This window comes from Xiphias gladius, chromosome 11 (genome assembly GCF_016859285.1).
Source record: "Xiphias gladius isolate SHS-SW01 ecotype Sanya breed wild chromosome 11, ASM1685928v1, whole genome shotgun sequence".
NCBI lineage: Eukaryota > Metazoa > Chordata > Actinopteri > Istiophoriformes > Xiphiidae > Xiphias > Xiphias gladius.
The window spans coordinates 7,310,655-7,332,756 of NC_053410.1; the positions used below are offsets into that span (position 1 = coordinate 7,310,655).

Sequence of the window (22,102 nt, forward strand, 5' to 3'; positions counted from 1 at the left end):
CTTCTGAAAAACAAAACCGAGAAAAGGTTTGTGGGTTTCAGGCAATGCTTTACTATTCAGGGAGATGTGTTTAACAGAAGGCAACGGTATTGCTGCATGCTGACATTTAACATTTTGTGTGAGTGGTGGTGTGTGTGTTTGTGTGCCACCTGTGGAGCCAAACAAAGCCCACACACTCCTCTCACCTGAACTCTCAACACTTAATGTGACTTTTGTTTTCCCCTTATTTTCAGTCTCTTTCATTTTTCTCCATATCTCTCTTTTCTCTGCAGATTTTCAGTGGTGTAGCACCACGTGAAGGTTTCTCATCTCTTGACGACAATATTTGTGAACAGCGGATTGTAGGGCTGAAACAATTCATCAATTAGTCCGTGGACGGAAACTATTTCCCTAGCACATTGGTCGTGACTGTAATTTTTTAAGCTAGATCCCTCGGTTTAGGCTTCAGTTCTGGTTCCAAATGGGAATATTTGGAGGTTTTCTTTGATCCTAAATTGAATATAGTTTGGTTTTGGGCTGCTGGGCCAGTCCAACAAAACAATCAATCTAATGAAGTCAATTTGGACATTTTACACTATTTTCAGGAAATTTTATAGAAAAGCAAACCAATTATTTAAGAAAATAAGTGGTAGATTATTCTAACAAAAATTACCTTTGGACCTCAGCTGAATAATATCCACCGAACTAAACTACACACAACACGGTTTATTTTATCACAATCACTGTCTTGTAAACATACTGTATCTGAGTAACTCACAAGCCAGTATACACTATCTGACAAATAACAGCACACAGGAGCAGCTGTTTTGTGCACCTGCCAACAAAGCCAAAAGTTTAGAAAAAATAAGAGACATTTTTAAAAATGGAAAATAAATCAAGCACATAATTCACTTTTACCTAAAATATATCAAGAATGGAGGGCATAACAAATGGTTTCAGGTATCCTTTTGTTATATGTTCAGCCATTATGTGCAGACGACAAAGTCAACAAAACACACCCTCTGCACAGAGTTCAGCTCATACACTCACTGTCTCTCTCCGTTTTTCTGTAAGATGGAAGTCACACACTCCTGTACATTTCTTTTTTTTTTCAAAACTGCATATTTTTAGACTCTTGCACATACAGTAACAGGGTGATGTACCTGCTATTTACAGCTGGGTGCAAGATTCAAATTAGTTTTTCTCTTAATGTTAAGGTTCAAAGGTCATGCTCATCTGCTCTAAATGCCATGCTAACAACAACAACACGTTGAACATCAGGAAATGCATCAAACTGCTGAGAGGAGAGTGCCATTTCTGACAGAAGAGCTCAGCCAGGTGGTTACTATTTCACCTGTTTTACTGTAGTGACTGGCAGAAAGTCACTGTGCTGCTCTTGCCATTGCATGTGGCTGCAACTATACAAATCCTCCTCCATGCATGTGTATCTCAGCTGAAAAAACAGCCACAAGTTGTCTGCTGGTGCGCAGATGGTTCTGAGTCCATTTCTGATGGGCACCAACATGAGAGTGCCTACATCTGTTTGTAATTATTCTGTTTTTTTCCTCCTATTTTATTTATTGAGTTACCTGTTTAGTTATATTTTATTCGACTTTTATTTAAATATGGCTGCTGTTTTAAGGAAATTCCTCTGAAAATAACAGGTATGTGAATTACGTTTTCCTCTGTTAACTGGCCACAAAATGTGATCTGATCTTCATCTAAGTCACAAGTATAGACAAGTGCAATTTGCTCAAGCTAAAAACACACAAACAATTATAATCTTTAGTATCTTTATTGAACACACCCATTAACCGTTCACAGTGCTGGAAGAAAAAGTAAGTAAACCTTTGAATTTAATAAACGGCAGCAGTAACCTAATACAAGTGCTGTGTTCTGTAGCCGTGGATCAGACCTGCCCAACGTTCAGGAGGAATGTTGGTACATTCTTCCTCACAGAGCTGCTTCAGCTCAGCCATATTCTTAGGATGTCTAATGTGAGCTCATTCCACAGCATCTCTACCGGGTTAAGGTCTGGGCTCTGACTGAACCGCTCCAAAAAGGCAGATTTTCTTTGTTTGAAGTCATTCCGTAGTAGATTTACTTTGATGTTTAGGGTCGCTGTCCTGCTGCACCACCCAACTTGATAAAGAACACATTTAACAATAACTATGACCGCTGAAAAAGGAACGACCTTTGTGATTTCAGTTTTACTTAATTACCAAAAACATGTTTTCGATCCTTTTTTTTTTTTTTTTACGGCTTACTGTAGAGCTGCACCCAGGCAGGTAGGACATGAGTATGCAGCTGAAGTAATTTTGGTCAGAATTGAGGAATATGGTAGAAAACTACTGGGAAAGTCGAGTTCAGGCAGAGGAGTCAGTTCTGCTTTAATAATGACACGGCTTCAAGTCAGTGAGAGGCAGATCAGATAAGAGGCGAGCAGTGAAGGCGGGCCCCTCCAAAAGGCGGATTTTGTTTGATGTAAATCTACTACAGAATGGCTTCAATTTTCAGAATCAAATGTTCATGACTGTAACGTTAATGAAGATAATGTCATATTTTGAGACAAATTTACACATGAATGCAGGTCACTCCAAAGATTTCACTCACGTTTTCTTGCCACCGTATTTCTGTACGGCTCATAAAACAGCGGTATAGTTATATTTCCAGACCCGGAGATGCAAACACAGTTTCAAAGCCTTTTCTACGCTGCCAGCCATAAAAACATGGTGGAGAAAAACAATCCTTATTATCTATTAAACGCACTCTCTTATTTGTCGTAAAAGGAGTGAAATTCAGACATAGTGACTCACTACAAAACTAAAAAATCACCCTGTTAAATACCCACAGAAAAAAATACAGAAAATATGACCTCAGTCCTTAAAACAAAGCGGTCCTGCTGATGGGAACAACCGGGCTTCTGTTGGTCAGGAACTGAATGATGCTAGTTAGATGACAAATGAGGCAAACGCTGGTTTACCACACACGACGAACATGTGCTCAAAATATTGTATTTTGCGGAGCTGGTGACCGCCCAAACCAGCAATTATGTTCAGGGCATGACCATAATAAACTGGTCAAGTTGGTGCAGCTTCTCTGACCAGCAACTGAGGTAGATTTTTAATCAGTGAATTGACTGACTCGGCTAAACAGCCGGATCAAGCTGGCTGTCCGATCCAGTTTCTCTTTGTAGCCAGTTTTACCAAAAATAGTAATGGTAAAATATCAAAAATCTGACTTGTCAGAGACTACAGGAGCTTAAACTCAAGTAATACTTTCTGAATCCATGTGGATGTGTGGGTCAGCAAGGGTCCGTGTGAAGTAAAGTTCATCACATGCCCGTGTCTGTCCACCGTCCACATGAAGCCCAAAACTTATGGCCGAATGCGCCACAAATGTGCGAATACATCAGTGTGTTCAGACACTACATGCAGTACAAACAGAAGTTCTACTATTCGCATCCGCAGTCACAGTCAGCAGATCCGTGCATTTTCTCCCTTTTATATCACATCCTTGGGCGTTGAACTGTTGGTACGACCAAATAAGCAATGTAAGTACAGCACCTTGAGCTTTGGAAAATTATAACGGGCATTTTACACAATTTCACGACATTGTAAGGGCAAAATCATTAATCAACAATGAAAATAAACGTTAGTGACAGCTCTCTAGTGAATGGAAGTTGTGTGTCATGTGTCACACTAAAAGGAGTCCAGCCGACATGAGACATAAACAGAGGCAAGAGAAAACAAAAACAAAGCAAGGAAAACAAATGCTACTGTCTCCATATGTCTCCAGTCCCGTTTAATAATAATAACAACAATAATAAATAGTAGATGTAAAAGTAGCTGCTAAAACAGTAGTCTTTAGGGTAATGTTAAGAGTAATTATAGTCCTTATTATTATAGTTGTTTCCAATGTGTTGGAATTTACAACAGCACTTTGAATCGCCTTTGTGTACAAAATGTGCTCTAAAAATAAATATGCCTTTCCTTATCTGCATTTCTTCACCAGGACACACTGGAGAGGAAGAGTGATGTTGACAGTAGGTGCTCTTAAAAAGACCAAAACCACGGGGGGGGGGGGCACAAAAGGCTAAACGTAGTACACACAGCAGACTTGTAATATCTGGCCAGGTGACCCGGTAAGATCCCAGGCTGCCAGATGTCTCAAGGAAACACAAGTGACACATCGTACACTTGGACAAACATGTTTACAAGAGGCAGACGTAAAAGTGCCTGCTGACAGAAGCAGACTCAGAAAGCAAGTATGTGAGTGTTTACCTGCGTGAGCCAGTATGAGGGCGTTAGCAGATATGGGCGTGTAGGTGTGCGTGGATGTGTGCTGTGAGTGGGATAGGGTGACTTAATGATAATAATCTCTCATTTCCATAGCTGGCATGCTCTACCGCGGGATCCTTGCCTGATTTCCTTATGAAGCCTCACAACAGCAGCAAGTGGACGCAAACGTTGGGTTTCAGCCCGCAGTGAAAAACACGGAAACCTCCTCCTATGATACGAACGGTGCCTACATTTAATTACGCTGGGGTTTCAACCCCGACCGAGGCCCTCACAGGCAAACACGTCCTCTGCAGTTCAGCTATACTGACTGACCTAGTTACTTTAGGGCAACTACATCTCGGACGGATGTAAATACTGGGACGGCGATGTGTGTTTTTTAATGCTGTTATTGATTCAACATCATCTCGCATGGAGGCCTTACGTAACCTACTGACTGCCAACGTGTCAGCATTCACACCAGACAGACGGAGATAAATCCGCTTTGCCAGTCTTCAGATGTTCGGGCCAAACTCATAAAAGTTAGTTCACTTTTGTTTCTTGACCCCTCCCCCCCCAAAAGGTTGTCTCCTCAAGCAGATTTCAGATGGAGAAATGATTCACCAAAATGAATGACAGTGTATGATGCTGATACTGAAATGCTAAAATCCTGAGCATGGAAATGTTACTGACGTTTTGTGCATCATGTCATACACATTTCCTTATAATTCAGTTAAATAAACACAGAGGATTCGCTTTCTTTGGGAACACTGGGATTTGACCTCAGATTGAGCGCTGCCATTTTGAACAGCCTGGCCATGCAACATGCATTTTCAATGTGGGTCTGTGGGGGGGGGTTAAAGGCATTCAATTGCTACCGCAGTTTCAGTGTATGGATGAGGAAATAAAAATCATTGCCAGACTTAAATCAGTTGTTAAGTTTTCATCTGTAGGTTTGTATTTCTCTGCTTTACGTCTGCAAAGACACTTGGTTTTGAAGTCGATTTCACAGCCTGGTTAAATTTAAAACAAAAAACATTTAAAGAAGTGATTATCCATTCATATTGTTCTGTCGCTGTAGAGAAGCGTAACACAGATGCTGACTAGGAGGAGTTAAGTTAAAGCTATTCTCTTACCTATTTTCATCTTGTCTTTCTCCTCAGATCGAGGCCCTTTAATACAAAGTTCAAGAAAGGGCGCATGTGACTGCAGATTTATACACTAGGTCATCTAAGAAGAGTTGAATCGGGGGACACTGGACTTGGTTGTAGATGCTGACATTCCACCTCTTACCCCAGAGGCTTCTTCAGTTCTCAGCGACTGGTGGTGGTGGTGGTGGTGGGTGGGGGGGAGGGGGTCCCCCACGGAATGCTATTTAACCTCTGTGGGGTCCTTATCAAGGCCACTGATGTCACTTGGTTTGCTAGAGCTCCTGGCTGTTGTAACGACAGTCATTAGAGTCGCTGGAGTCAAATGAGGCCAAGCGTGAATGGTTGTTAAATCCCCCGGGAAGGGATGAAAGGACTGCATTGTAGGTGGGGGATAAATATCTTATCTGTGTTTGTCACCCACCTACAAGCAAGTCCAGCTGCCCTCGATTCCTCTCTTCTTGGATAACCATGACCTGGATGACTGAGAATCTTCACAGACATTTATACACTAGGTCCATTATACAAATAAATAAATAATCGATCGTCAGCTTCCTTAAATAGGAACGGTAACTGTTTTTGCCAAGTTAAAATCACGTTTGATCTGCACTGGCGCAATTCTCTCCCATAAGCCTGGTGCATCAGCAACTGCAGAGAGATATGATCCGCTGAATTCCTTATCATGAGCAGAAAACCTTAATGAAACAGCAGCATAAGTTTCAATTTCTAGAGCAAAGAACTACAAGAAGGAACAACTGTAAGAACATCGAAGCAAAACTACAGCAGCAGGCAGGTGATTCCTCGTGCCCTCGCATGCACATTTCAGTCTAAGTGTTTGGACGGTTTTGTTTTGGCTCCGCACCGAATTACATTAGATCTGAAATGAACCAGCGGCAACAAGGTTAAAGTGCCGACGCTCAACTTTAATTTGCGGACGTTTACATTCACAAACAAAGAAACATGTATAAACTGTAGCCTTTTTTCCTTTTCTTTTAAATATAAATATACACACTGTTTCCCCCGGGGGTAAAAAAGGGCCATGAGTCCCGCACTGTTAATTTAATATGGATACAAATGCCCCCTAACAATGTCTCAGGATCAGAGCTATAACAATGGAAAAAAACATATCACTGTTATAAATCTTGTGGAGTACACTGTTATAATCAACACTGTAGGCTTAAATCCGGGGGGGGGGCATACATGAGCTAAACAGAGCAGTTCTAATGTCAGATTTGTGTTCTACGTCTGCCCAATGTCTTTCACTTCTACGAAATCACGTTGCTGTATTATCATTAACACGGAGGAGCTCATAACCACAACAGTATAACAGGCTTTTCTTTGATGCCCACAGTGCTTTTCATAGAAGCAGGTGTCACTTCCCCCCCCCCCCCATTAGATGAAAATGATTTGAATGAAAGTGCTGTATTTATTTTGCAGTTTCACTTGATGTTTATCTGATATCAGGTGAATTTACAGCAAGCATGAACTTCAGTCGGGGAGAGACACTTCTTGTAAATCTGTGACGGGACCAGGGCAATCAACAGGAGATAAAGAAGCTGCCAGCTGAGCTGCATCTGAATAAATGACCATTCACTATTCCCTCCAGTACCACCGCCAGATATTTTCTGCTTTACTTTGGGATAAAGAACAATAATTTTAAAAAAAAAGAAGCAGTTTTTATACTCGAAGCCCCTCCTCCAGGCAAAAACATGCCTTGCTTGTTGTTAATTGACTGAATGATGTATAATAAGCAGAGGCTGCTTTCACATTAATCCGCTTTCCCTGTGCTCAGCTCGAATCCGAGTTCGAGACATGTAGGCACACGCTTGATTTCACAACTGGTTTGGAGGCCAATTGTGGCCCCGGGACGCAAATGACAAAACTGATTTGGAAACTTAAAGCCCTTTGGTATCCATACACTGAGACGGGACTTTTCAGTGAAGGAAGAGACATCTTGTGTCCAGTAGTGGAACCTTTGAATTGAACAGTATCTGGATATTCACAGAGTCTGGATTTTTTTTTTTTTTTCTCTCTACAATGAGAGACAAGGAGCAGATGCAATTTTAAGAATTTTTTTTAAATAGGTAATTGAACTATGTTGTGGTAACATCACTCACACTATTTAATCAAAGCAGAGTGCGTTCCTATGTCTTAACACGTTTCAGGAGGGGGAGCCTTAAGAAGATGTTGACACTTGTATCCACAGCAACTCACACCGGGCTTGGGTTTCTACGAGCAAAATGTTACACTCAAATGAGAGGAAAAAAAAAAAAAAAATCGACATCTACCTGATCAGTTTGAAGACAGACTTAACCCTGGCAGAGAACATTTTCCGACATGTACGATAACAGCTTATCTAAGTGCCTCGGTTACTTCTCCCTCAAAAACATGAATTTAGCCATTAAGTCTCCGACACCCTAAACGCACTGCTGACATTTTGTGAGCACTGGCGGCCAGAGCAGCTTTAGAGCTTTATGCACACAAAAAATCTGAAGGCTGAAAATCTTCTTCTGCTTTTTTTTTTTTTTTTTCCTGCATGTTGTCTTGCCTTAGACTGAAAAAACAGTGCATGTGTTGTTGACTGTTTCGACTGAATTACGATACCAAGTGTACTGATGTCTATCGAGGGACTTTGTGGAGGTTAAACTCGTAACCGAACTCGTCGTGTAAACTCATGATATACATCATCTCATGAAACAGCAGGAAGAGGTTACATAAAGATTTAGGATCTTTCACTGGGGAAAAGAACATATCAATGTTTTCCTGAAATGATGCTACATTTTCAGTTTGCTGTTTTGCGATTTGTAGTTCAGCCTGCTTCATTGCTTCATTTTCCACTACACACTTAACATATTTGTATTGTCTGGTTTACAGTTAAAGCGGCTGTTCGCTCAGGCTGCCGAGCCTCACACTGCAGTCACAATGTGAAACAAAAGCAAACGGTCCACCTCCTACCTGCACATTAAATGTCTCAAATGTGCACCCTGCAGTAAGATATCATTCAACCTTTAGCAGTTCTAATATCCATTTTACGCTGACATAGAGTGAGAGACACCAGTGGGGTGAATATCATCTTCCTCACAACCGCAGGTGACTCAGAAACACACAAACACACTCGCACAAGAATAAAGATGTGAAACTTTATATATTCAAAGTTCAAAGAAAATGAAATTCAAACAATGGAGCCGATTTCACAGCTGGGTGCTTTGTTTGAGCTTGTTTAAGTCTGTTTTTGGATTTTACAGCCGTATTTTTGTGTCACTGTAGAGAGGCTCGGATCAGACACTGAATAAGAGGCTTTCAGATGAAAGGTTTTCTCTGACCCTATTGGCTCTTAGAAATAAGTTTAGCCCCGTGTACTGCAAAGTTCAAGGTTAAGTGTACAGAAAAAGACACACAAAAAAAAAGAAGATGATCTAGATGTTACTGAAAAAGGTAAATGCCGATCTCCTCAAATAGAAAATGGATTATTGATCATTGAGTTTCCTAAATAATAATAATGCTACTAGACACTTTAACAATTTTTGTTTCCAAAGACAGATTAAATAATTGTGTCATATTTAAAAGAAAATAAAAAGTCGAAAAAATAAAGTCACGGCAGAAAAAAATAAATACATTTAAGAAATGTAAAGGCATTTCTATTTTTAGACACCGCAGTACTGGAGTAGCAGCGTCATTAAGAAAGCTTCTAGATGTCTTTAAATATTTTAAACAACAAGTTCATCATGGATTCCTGCTTGTGTGAATTGACTGAATTTCCTCTCGGGTGTGTGTGTGTGTGTGTGTTTGAGCGAGAGAGAGAAAGTGTGAGAAGGAAAAACAAACCCAAAATGTCAAATGTCTGCCTTCTCATCACACAGGAAGTTTATCAGGCTTTGACATTTTGATTATCGGTTCTTGTTTTTGTTGTTTACAGAGGGATGTTGTACTTATCAACATTATCGATAGATGGATAGTCTCACGTCGTGCAAAGGCAGCCGTGATAGGTTGGCTTTTGTCTGGTTGTTTTTTTTAATCAAATCACAGGTTTGTTTCGTTTTTTCCTAAGAACTAAACAGTTTGTAGTTATGAAAAATACATTAATTGCTGTTTTAATTAGGACTTATTGAATTCCTCTGGTTTGGGATTATTATTATTATTAGTATTATTTTTTTTAAATTGATGAACAAAACGAACATCTGCCGACTTTTCTTCTTCTAGTTACGCAATAGGCTATTGTGAAAAGATACATTAGATTATAAAGTAGCAGGCTGATAACTACGTTAATAAGGAGATTAATGCCGCAAAAAAAAAAAAACTGCGTGAAAAGGCGGACTCGCCGCAAAAACAAAAAACAAAAACAAAAACAAAAACAAAAACCCACGAAGTGAAGCAGCGAAAGAATCGAACTGGATACAAGAGGTGAAATGGCCAAGAGTTAAAAACCAGGGGGCACGTTTGGACTTTATAGCATTTTATTCTCTGTCTTTTTTTTTTTTTTTTTTTTCAAAAAACGCTTTATGCCCGACATGCTTTGAGTTTTGCAGACCATCAAGTCTCGGCACCAACTGGGTCCGGACGCGATCAAGTATTATTTCTCGTCGAATCTTGAGTCCGCGTCCTGAAGCTGCAGAAAATCAAAATACAGAAACTACACGCGGCTTTTTTTTTTTTTTTGTGTGTGTGTGTGAAATCTTCCGAAGTCCGGACGCGCTTCAACACTTTGACTGTAAAATGCGGAGCTGAGTCCTGAACGTATTTTTTCCTGACGTCTTCTCCCGGACCCCCACACACGTCTGCTGCGAGTGACAAACATCTCTCATCGCCACATTTTTTATTAGACTGTGTAAATAAAAAATCACACACAAAACAAAAGGGAAAAAGGGGGCATGTATTTATTTCATACTCGTGGTGATATATTTCTCTTGAGAGTACGCAGCGTTTGGTCCAAACGCTTTTTTAATGAACCCATGTGGAAAAACTCGTGGGCTTTTTTGTTTTTTTCGTTTTGGTAAAAATCCCTTCTGAGCCGCAGTCGTCCTGAAATCCCGGTAAGAAAAATGAACAGGCGAGAAAATGAGCGCGTTTCCCCCGACAGACACTGTGGGCTACACGGTGGAGGAAAGAGGGCCCCGGTCCGGGAACGAGTTCCCATTATTAGGCGAGTGTTTTAAAACGGCGAAAATAATTGTGGGATTTTATTGGGAGACGTTTCTGGGAGAAACAGCAGAGCAGCATACTTACCTGTCAAAAACAAAACAGAGTTGTAATTCCGTGTGTGGGGAATATTGCTGGAGATCACCCGGGGGAAGGAACATTTCGTAAAGCTGTAAAAAAAAAAATAAATAAAGCTGTGTGGAGTGACTTTAAGCTGAGGGCTGGGCGCCACAGCTACACCATCAGAAGTTAAGGTGATACCGTTGGTGTATTGCAGCGATTATTGGGATGTAAAGTGCGGTTCCCGCCCCGACCGCCGCCGTGCAAACCCGTCCGGCTGAGGAGATTAATAAAACCTGCCTGCGACACGGACTCGGTGTCAATAATGTCAAGCAGAGTTGTGGTCGATGCTGGTGTTAGATCGAAATGTCACAACAACAAGACAAAAAAAAGAAAAGAAAAAAAAAAAAAAAAAAAGGCGTCGAAAATAAAGTATTGAGTTGATAGAGAGGCGTTGGAGACGCAGGGAAACTCGAGGCACTGCAGCAGAGAAAAATCACTGTCGGAGGCCCGGACTGTTTTCTGTGGGAAGGAGTCGTCCTCTAGTGGAAAGGCGAGTGAACTACATCAGCCTCTGTCTCATTCATTCTCCTCTTCCTCCTTTCTTTCTGCCTTGGAAACACACAGGCGCGCGCACACACACACACACACACACACACACACACACACACGCACACGCACGCACGCACGCACACGCACGCACGCAGTGACATTTACCGAGTATCATGACATATTCATATTACTGTCAGTCACCTTGCCTTGGTTTCAGTTTCTTAAAACACCCACACAATGAGGTCCGCTCCCAGCCAGGTAAACACTCCGCACACGATGACTGATTAATGCTGTGTTGAAGGGGAAACACAGTCGAAACACTGCCAGAGTTTCCTGGAAAGTGGGGGGTGGGTGGGGGGGGCTCTATCCCAGAATGCACCGGGTCTCCATATCAGAGCTAAAATGCTGATAAAACATGATGCACTGCTGGAGTTTAAGCTGTGCACAGAATCTCAAAATACCTCTCACAATGCAGCTTAATCAGTGTAAATACACTGAAAACAACTATTGATCACAATGACTTTTGGTACATTTTACTGCTAATAGTACAATACGTTTTCAAATGTGCAAGAATTTCAACTGGGGTTTTTTTTTTTTTGTCCTGTATTTGTATGATTTCAAAGACATTAAGAAGGAGCTGCATTGCTGGCTGTAAAAAGGAGTGAAATTCTTTAACAAAGTGTACACTCAAATCGCAAAAGATGTTGTTCTGATGTTTTAAAACCCATCAGTTGTATTTCATAACATCAACAGAGCTGATAAGGAATAAGGGAATTTTGGGGACGTTATAACAAAATCAGATTGTATCCTCAATTAAAAAAGTATTTAGTAGGAAACCCGGCACTGTCAACAGATGTCAGTGCTTCGTTGCCAGAAATTTAGCCTCGAATAAAAGCAGGTGAGGGGACATCGACTTAATCTTGCCCTGCAGTGAAATGTTCAGGGAGGTCATCGGGGTACCGCAGCATCAAGACCTCCGCTGACAGGCGGTGCGCAAGAGCTTCTTCCCTCAAGCTGTGAGGCTACTCGACAGCTTGAGAGCCAAACGGTCCACGAGCAACGATATCTCAGGTACACGTCTACGGCACGCGTGGCGCACAAATGGCAACAACAAAAGCTTGAGCTCGCTTGCTGTTGGTGGACTTGAAAGCTCCCTAAAAAAAAACTAAAAAAAACCCCAGCAGGCTTCGAAGTTTCGCATGGCTATAGGTAAAAGGCTTATTACAACAACTATTCACACACAGTAGTGGTACCTAAGTAACTGAGTAAATTTACTGAAGGTACTGTGCTTGAGTACAATTTTGACGCACTTGTACTATACTCGAGTATTTACGTTTTGTGCAACTTTATACTTGTACTCCACTACATTTCAGGGAGTAATATTGTAGTTTTTACTCCACTACGTTCCTCTGACCGCTACTAGTTACTTGTTAGATTAAGATTTATAAAATAGAAAATACAGCTAAAAGATTAAACCAGTGGTTCTCAACCGTTCTGGCTTGTGGCAGCTTACAAAACAGTGTCCGGTTGAAGCCAGTTCGGAAGCTACAACATTAAAATGCTGCTGTCACATTGATACTTTATGTACATTTGGTGGAAAACACTTGTGCTTAATTTATGATTTTGAATGCAGAATCTTTACTTGCAATTTTCTATTTTCAGGGTATTGGTACTTTTACGTAAGTAAAGGACGAGAGTGCTTCTCCCGCCTCCAGCCACTAAATTTGGGCCGCTTGATGTGGACATACTCTTACTGTGTCCATCAACATCTCAACGGAAAAACATCCTCTACCTGCAGGCTACTTGAAAGCAGCTTCATGTTGTACTTTGAAACATCAGTATTTCTATCGGTGCTGACCTTTCCAATATGTCGTTTTCATCAACAAACGATTCCATGGTGGAGATAATTACTATTCCTTTATTTGGTGGATTTGTTTCTGCTAATAATTCCCAGATTAAGTGCTTGCTGTACTTTCCCATGAGCCCTGCTGTTTTTCTCTGCATGCCCTCCCCTCACCCTGGCATCATGCCGTTTGTTTTTCAAGATCAAGAAGAAGAAGAATGGAAAGAGCCGATGACAGTCATCTCACATTTAGACAAGGTAACCTGACATGCAGTTGAAACTGTGTGGTTAGAATTGAGAGGCAGAAGAAGGTGAGACTTTGGAGGCTGTAAACTTATCTTTCTGCTGTCTGGTACCAAGATCTGCATGGAAAATGAGAATTTCTGAAAGGATTTACAAGAAACATCAAAGATGTTCAGAAAAAAAAAGATTTACAAGAATCACCAAAATGAAAGTCGGACTTATTAGCCACACGTACTCTCATCAAGTAAAATACCTTAAATGACACGACCACTGTGGATTTACGTCCCGATTTTATAAACCGCTGCAAGGTAGATACTCATATTTAGTGACAGTAATGCACAGCGATCATGGCGTGTGTATTACTTTACAAGACTAAAGTCTAGATTTTGTCATTTATCTTTTGTGCCTGCCGCTGTTAAGACCGTCGGGTCCCCGCTGTTTGCAGCGGAACAAAGCGTCCACTGATGTACATCCACGCTGCCAACAGTGACCTTCGCCACTACCGCCTTGCACTTCGGCTCTGCTGCTACAAGTGCAATAACTGTAGCTATAACTGTTTAAGCTGCTAGCTAAAGAAACAAGACAGTCACAGTTGTTGTATTTGCATTTTTTATTGCAGCTTTCTTGTCTCCTTGTGACCGTTTCACTGCCAATTCACTTTATACTATCTCTTTAAACTGACATACAGTATTAAGCATTCAGCAGGACTGCAATTCACAATTATTTCCTCATTGTTTTATCAGCAGATTATTTTCTTGATTAATCAGTTGTTTAGTCTATAAAATGTCAAAAAAAATGTCCATGTTCTGTTTGAATATAGTAGATGCTCATAATATATATTTGGTTTTCAATTTTTTTTGTTTTTAAGTTATGTATCTATGCATTTATTTTTTGTGCTTCTGCTGCGTGGAATCAAAAAGTTTTTAATCCAAGTGAAGGAAAAGGTGACAACAGAATCCCTCAGATCGTAACAACTTCAAAACAGTGAATAATGCTAACGTGACTAATCATTGCCCTGCTGTGAAAATGCTGAATGCAGCACAGAGGCCACTAGAGGCTGACAGTCCTCTCAGTGACGGTATCACTGCCTTACACTGAACGTGGTGTCCTGGGTCTATGGTCAAAATATTGGACAAAGCAGTTTTAGTTTGACAGTCGGTTCATTTTAAAATTAGTACTTGAACCCTCTAACCTCTGCGTTTCACAAAGAAAAAAAAAAAAAATCAGGAAATTATGACTTTAGCACGAGGACGTTAGTCATTCTCACCTGGGAGTTAAAAGTTAGAAAAAAAAGAGAGAAGTTGTAGCCAACAAATGAGACAGCAAACCGTAGAATATGAGCTTTTGAAAACTACTTTGTCATTTGTGACTTTTCTTACAACCCCTGAGTAATGAGCAGAGTGATGTTTGTGCCATTCTTAGTCATTTACTGTATCTCAGAGCGTAATTCTTGATGAGTAAAGATGCAACAGAACACACACACACACCCATGCACGCCCACAAACTAGTGACCTACTACTGTTTTCATCTTGAAAGGATATTCAGCGTTGACATTTATTGATCTTGAACCTGGCATCTGACTCGTGGGAGTGTGCACACGAACTTGTATCCAGAGTTTTATGAGAGAATTATTGTCATATAAGGATCACACAAATCACCAGCTCTCCACTGGGCCTACAAGTCACACGCACACAAACACACAAATATTTCAAACTTGCTTGACCTTTTCTTGCACACGACATTGATTTTTAGATCCCCCGCACTTAGTTTTTCATGTAAATCTATTCTTTTGCAATTTAAAAGTATAAAAAGGGAGCTCACATGTAATTAAACGAGAATTCATGATCTATTCTACGGCCACTTACATTGTATTAAATATTGAAAGATGTCGTCACAACTGTTTTAAAACTTTGTGCTACCGTGACCCCATGTTCGAGAAAAACTATACATTACTGACTCTTGCTTGTATACAATGAGAAGGCATTTTAAGGACAATGTCGTGGTTTCACATTCAGACAAACCAAAACCAGTTTGATTCAGACCAGTACACACAAATACATGCATTGTATGTATGTATTATATATAGAAGCAGGCATACAAAAGCAATTATGGCCCCTCTTTGCTCATTCTGTCTTTGGTTGTTTTTCTCGTTCATTTTATTGCGGCTTGTTTTCGTCTGTTTTCATGCTCAGCATTTACAGTAAAAGCACTCGCAGGACAAAAAAAAAACGCTTGACTAGGCTCAGTACTAGTGAAGTTCAGCCAAAATTGGTCTTGCATCATTTCAGGCCTTTTCAGATCCTTAACACTGGTAGTTTTCGCACTGCAGCACATAAAGAGCATCAATAAAAGGATTCAACATTTGGATTTTTGTGAGACTGAACAGCCAGATGTTTAAGTCAGTGTTAGGAAAGCGAAAGTAAAAGACTGTACAATCTGGGTTTTATTAACAAAAATGCAAATTTATTCGAATAAAACTCTGCTCAGTTTTACTCCAAAATTCTATAAATGTAGGCACTGAAAGTTCATTCTTGACCTTGGAAGCAGTTGCTGACAAAACTACACAGTGTAGCTGTTTTAGAGAATTAAAAATGTGTTTCATGTATTCTCCCCCCTCTCCAGACCAGTTACCAAACAGATGTTGTGCTGAGGTAGTTTTGTTCCATTTCCAAGCTCAAGAATGAACTTTCAGCCTCAGCTTTAGGCAATCATGGATAGTACTCCATAAAGTGCACAAAAAAAAAAAACCCTTAAGTTTGAACATCTGACAGCTGGACGAAGTCCATCTGCTGAGGAAGACTGTGTAGTACAATTGAAAGTTCCAGATCAGCTACTAAGTAGATTTGTGGTGAGATTATTTAGTCAGTCTACAATACACATCTACTTTTGATTAAAAAGGGAGAAACCTGAAACATTCCATCTAGGCTAATGAATTTTAAAGTGTTCAATAATTTGTATATCCATTCATTTGTACGTGATATTTCCGGTGGAATATTATCATGAGAATGTAAAATACAGTATTCTCAGAGTGAAAGAACAGGGGTCGATTGCTGTATAGCTTGAGGGAGACGTGGTGCAAAGTCATTTTCTGCTCTCTCATTTTTGCTGTAATTCTCTGGATGACACATTGCATGTTCTCACTTCTTCTGTAGCTGCTCTTATCTACTGAGCCCAGATCTTCAAATATATAAATATGTATGTCCTCCTCAACCCAGCTGGAAAAAATGTCTCTAAATGTGCTTGTAATGTTGTTGTATCCAGCTAATAGGTCATTTCGTGCGTGAAATATCGTGCCCAGCCAACTGAAACCTCCTTATAATCTTTGCCTTTATGAGTGGTGTTGAACTGGAATTCTGTCATTTCATTTCTGGCTTTAGAGGATTTACTATCTAATCTGGAAGGACGACATGTCATCTGATTTATTTGATCAGTCTGACAGTAAACATGAATCAACAAGAAGTTTTAATATTTAGTGCGGAAGGTTAATAAGCCCACACACTCACTCACTCACTCTCACACACACTTTTTTTTTTTTTTTAAACAATGCTTTTCAAAGTCATGTCGGAACTCCCATGAGTCCTCATGGAGTCCGTCAGCCATGTGGCCCCCAGACAAAAAGAAAAGTTACACTTTGAAATTAAATTCTCCATGTTTCAGTTTCATCGTTGTAATTGTAATTACTAAGATAACAGTATTCACACATAAGGGTTCCTACGGCAAAGTCAAATGGGACTCTGTGGCCAAAACCACAGCAACCGAGTGACATGAAAACATAATAAGCTTTGCGTTGAATAGGTTAAGAGCACTGAAACTAGGCAAAGTCATTAAACAGTAAATAATGGTTCAAATGGACTCCACTCATGTACACAACAAACATATTGACACCGTTTAACTTGAACGTGCCCTGTAACCACTACTGCCACTGGTACACACAGACGCATGACTCGGAGCACGGGGGTGACACGATCGACGTTTCCGTACGTTACTGCAGCAGTGGTAAAAATACTCCACCAATAAATCTGAGGTTTCACAACATTCAAACACGAGGAAAATCTTATAGGAAATCATTTCAGCAAATTCGTCTGAGCTGTGGGATCAACATAATGCTTATAGTTGGGAAACCACTGGATATAGACAAAAAAGGTACAACAAGGTATCCTCAAGTCAGCTCAAACCTAAACATGACGAACTTTACAGGCGGCGCGATTTCATATAAAATAAATGAAAAGACGTGAGTGGACACATTTGTGTTTTGACAAGCTGAATAACATGGACTGCCAACAGAATTCATTACACAGGAAGAGTCAACCGCATTTACTCAATTATACTTATATATATTGTTTTCCAAATTATGTTGTGCTTTCAAGCGTAATCGCTGGCTGGATTATGTTCAACATTTCTCTGATTTTTTAGTTTCAAGTTTATTTATTTGTATAGCCCTGTTCATATAGTGGTTGCAACTCAAGGTGCTGTACACACAAATTAAACGAGACAATAAAACACAAACAGTCATAAAACAGCAACAGGGATATTTGAAACAAATAAATAACAGGGGTTTAAGTCAAGTAAAAACCAGTATTTAGATTTTTTTTTTAAATTAAGGATTTAAAATTGAGAAATTGAAATTAGGACGTTGTGGTTTTAGAAGCACTGCAATATAGGCTGGGGTTAAGCCATTTAGTGCTTTGTAAACCATTAAAAGATTTTTAAAAGTCAATTCTAAAAGTAATAGGGAGCCCGTGTAGTGCAGCTAAAGTCAGTGTAGCGTGCTCACTCTTAGCACGTTCTGGTTAAGAGGTTGGCAGCCAAGTTTTTGATGGCTTGTGGTTACATTTCTTTTGTATTGAAGGGGTGGCAGTGGCTCAGCTGGTCGAGCGGGTTGTCCACTGATCGCAGGGCTGGCGCTTCAATGCCCTGGCTCACTGTGTCTGTGTGCTGAAGTGTAGACGGGCAAGACCCTGAGCTCTAAGCTTCCTCGCTTTTAAGTCGCTTTGGATCAAATGTCATATTACTGATTTATTTATTTATATATTTATTTTTTGGAAAATCTGGAGCAAAGTGGATTTCAGTTGTCGATTCGACTGCTGTACTGATTGAATGAAGTACTATATTTATGAACCGCACTGGAGTTGCGGGAAGGTGTTTGGGGTGGATTGACTCCAGAGTCTGGGGTTTTGCATCCTGATTCCCCGTTTGTTGTTAGGTTTAGCCAAAAAAAAAAAAAAGCACTTTTGTTAGAGTTTGGAGAGGATCGTGGTTTCTGTTAAATGTCAATAAACATGTTGTTTTCTGTATTAAACCTGAGCACTAGCTTTCCCTAACCTTAGCCAGGGGCTGTGAGAGTCTAAACGTAACCATAAAAAAGAAATGTAAAAACGCTGTGGTCAGTACAGGCAGATATTGTGCTGCAAGATTGGACATTTTGGTGGAAAGCCAATAGGTTGTTGTTGAACATTTTACTGATAAGCTCATCAAAGTTTCTGCAACTTGTTATTTTCTCTCTTTGTTAATTTAAGACGTAATCTGGTCGGCGTTACTTTTCTTTCGAGACGTATTTGCAGTCACAAATTAGCTGTGTATAAACAGTTGGAGTAGTTGGATTTTTCACCAGATTAGTGACTGTGTTTAGACAATGTCATCTTGTCAGCCAATCAAAGTATCTGCTAAGTGCTGTTTTTGCAACATTTGTAATTTGATTGGGGTAGAAACAAGCTTCAGAAGTGGCTAGTTACATCTTCAAGTTGGTTGCTTTGCTTGCCAACCAACAAAGCTAATAGCAACCTTATTATTTATTATATAATTGAACATTGTAGGTTAGTGGACTCATTTTAACACTGGTCTCACCATAAGAATCTCTTCCAGGTATTTCTTTGTTCCCAGTCTGGTTTTGTTACTTATTATTCCATTTGTTTACACACAGCTAACTCTCCAGCGGAGCTCCAGTGGATCGAACGTGATTGCTGGGAAATGCGTCATGCAAATATTATCCGAGTACAGTTTTGATACGATTTTACCCAAGGCTGAGGAATGAATGACAGCTACATTAGATACAGTGTTTTTTTTTTTTTTTCAACGAAGTGGGGTGGGAGTGTGTTTGGTGCCTCTCTACCCGGCAACAGAGAGCTGAGTCATCTCTGTCACAGCCCTCCCACGCCTACCCACGCTGCAGTGCTCTCGGTCTCTCTCGGCGGTGGAGATGCACAGCTACGGACATGATACCAAAACTAACTGCATCACTTCATCCAGGCCCACGGATGACAAAAACACACATTTACCGTAAACGGGGGGGAGCCTTGACGGAACAGGGCTGGCATAGGTGGGTGTGAGTGTGTTTTGTGAGTGTGTGTGTGTGTGTGTGTGTGTGCGAACATGAAGCTTCTTCTGACAATTATATGGAAACTGACACCATTTATAGAATTTTCTGAAGTGTGTGTGTGTGTGTGTGTGTGTGTGTGTGTGTGTGTGTGTGTCGCGTGCTTGTACACCTGTGTGTGTGTGCTTTCAGCTGACCAACTCTTGAGACCAACTCTGTAGGCCACAGTTTGATGTTATTGGCTATGACTGTCATTTGTGAGGGCCAAGGTCAACATTTATGATTAGAGTCCAGTGAGGAAACGACCGTTAAATTAATGAACGGGCATCTGACGGCAAACAGGTGAAGGGGGATTTACGGGCATAATTAAAGAAAAATTTAATATTGGTTCTTCGTCTGTGGATGGACAGCGCTGGACAGTACAGCACTCGTAAACACGAAGCACGCCATGACTTCCAGAGACATCCAGTTCTACGTGGTTTGTCAATATCAGTTTCTCACCTTTTACACAGACAATTTTTTACAGATTTCTTGAATGGTTTTCTCAAATTTAAGCCTGATAAAGAAGCATATGTATGGCGTCAACAGGCTGAAATCTAACCACTGCAACCACTGCACTTGACTTTTGGTCACGTTACTCATACATATTAATGTTTAATTCTTTCAATTAGTGGTTCACAATATTAATATTTAGACTCAAAATTGGCTTGTAGTGATTTTATCCAATTCACAGAGGATTGATAATGACATTATTTCCCATACAGTGGAAACCCTCCCTCTGGTGTAACATAGGACAAAAGATTCAGTGTAGCAAATCCACTATTCGAGGACTGTAGTAGATCAATGTATGATGGGGAAGTGGTTTCTACTTTTTCAACAGCGAGCAAAACCACTCTAGTGATGGTGTATCTTGTAGACCAACCCAGAAAAGACTGCAGATAGAGCAGCTAGCTAGCTAAATCTGGTACAAGGCATCTCCTCTCGTGTGAGAAGAATGTTTTTCGTACATGGTCCCTGACAAATAAATTTATTAAAAAATATGTATGTATTTTCACTACATTTTTTAAATTTTAACTCTGCCTTGGCTTTGCGACCAATTGGGACAATTACTAAAAATCCTAAAGAGAAATATGATGATGGAACCAGTGGTTAAAATACTTTTGGGTATCACACTCTATAATTTCCTCATAAATTTCTAGAAATTATAGTGTAATTGGGTGCAGCAAAGTCAATGGAAAGATGCAAAAAGACGCAAATTGAGTTGATTTCGCCCAGTGCAAATTTGGGGCAGAGCAAATTTAGGTGAAAATGCGACCATGCGATGTGAAACTGAAAAACACAAGGTGCAAATTTGTTTTGCATTTTGTCTGAACACACCTTAATACTGATGTTTAGCTAGCCATGTAGCCAGTAGGCAAAATTAGCAAAGCAACTGACGTAAGATGCAACTGTTAGCAAGAACTATGTTCACTAGTGTGCAGTGATCAGCCCCTCAGGAACAGGCAGGGCTGTAGGTGATTTTGGCCCGGTGGGCACAGTCAGAATTACAAGTCACTTGGCCCTCATGGGCCCAAAAATCCTTGTTCCCCGAACACATTCATTACTAACGAAAATGCTTTAAACCAATGAACACAATTCTCTGGGTGTCAGAAACGCTCCGAAAGTACTCTCTCACTTGTCACGATTTGAGTTATTATGTCCACACAACCTCCTCAGTTTATGCACCCAGGGCGCAGCTTTCACCGGGTTGAACGGGGTGCCATCTTGGAACATGTTAACCAGTACTCTTAATACATCCATTGGAGTGGAGGTTTCAAGACAGTGCTAGCTAGCTGAGAATCAGGCAAACAAAGTAGAACATGCATCTGTGAAATGATTACTATCCAGAAATTATCACCAACCTGTCACCCACATAGATCTTTATCATGCCTATTCTGCTGAGAAAACAGTCATATGATCAGATACACAATCGGAGGTTTGCAGCTAATGCACACCCAAGAACAGACCTGCAATGTGGCTGCCAGAGGGTGCAAAATGTTGTCTTAATGCTAAGAAGAGCCGATGTAGCGATGAGTTTGGCGAGCGCTAAATAGATATAAAGTGATACACAAGTGCATGCAATCTGTGCAGAAATAGTCATCATTTCGAGCTATTCCGCTCAAAAAAAACAAAAAAAAAACCGCACCTTTCTGTTGATTCAAAAATGTGAATCTGCAGTGCAGTGCAGGATCTGTGTTTTTGACAGTCTCCCTCATATGTACACTGACATAACATACTGCTTACAGATCTTGTATAATGTGTGTCAATACACTGTGAAACTCCAGCTAACGTCACTGAGAGACTCATTCCTATACATAGATTGATCAAGGCGACTGAAGTGCTCCTGAGTTGGAGCTCTTTGATCACCTTGTTCTATCTGAAGACAGCTGCTGTAATATCAACAAGAGATATAACACCATCACTTTCACTTCAGCCCTTCAGAGGTGCGTTCAGTGCGTCACGCTGTTATTACATTACTAAATTTGGTGAAACGGGTTGCTTGCCAAGTGCC

The 22,102-nt window shown here is 40.4% G+C and overlaps 1 long non-coding RNA gene across 1 annotated transcript in view; it reads right to left on the reverse strand.

Annotated features, from left to right (window-relative positions):
• LOC120796418 overlaps positions 1-22,102 on the reverse strand; it is a 92,908-nt gene that overhangs the window by 44,987 nt on the left and 25,819 nt on the right. The gene's annotated exons all lie outside the window — the stretch shown is intronic.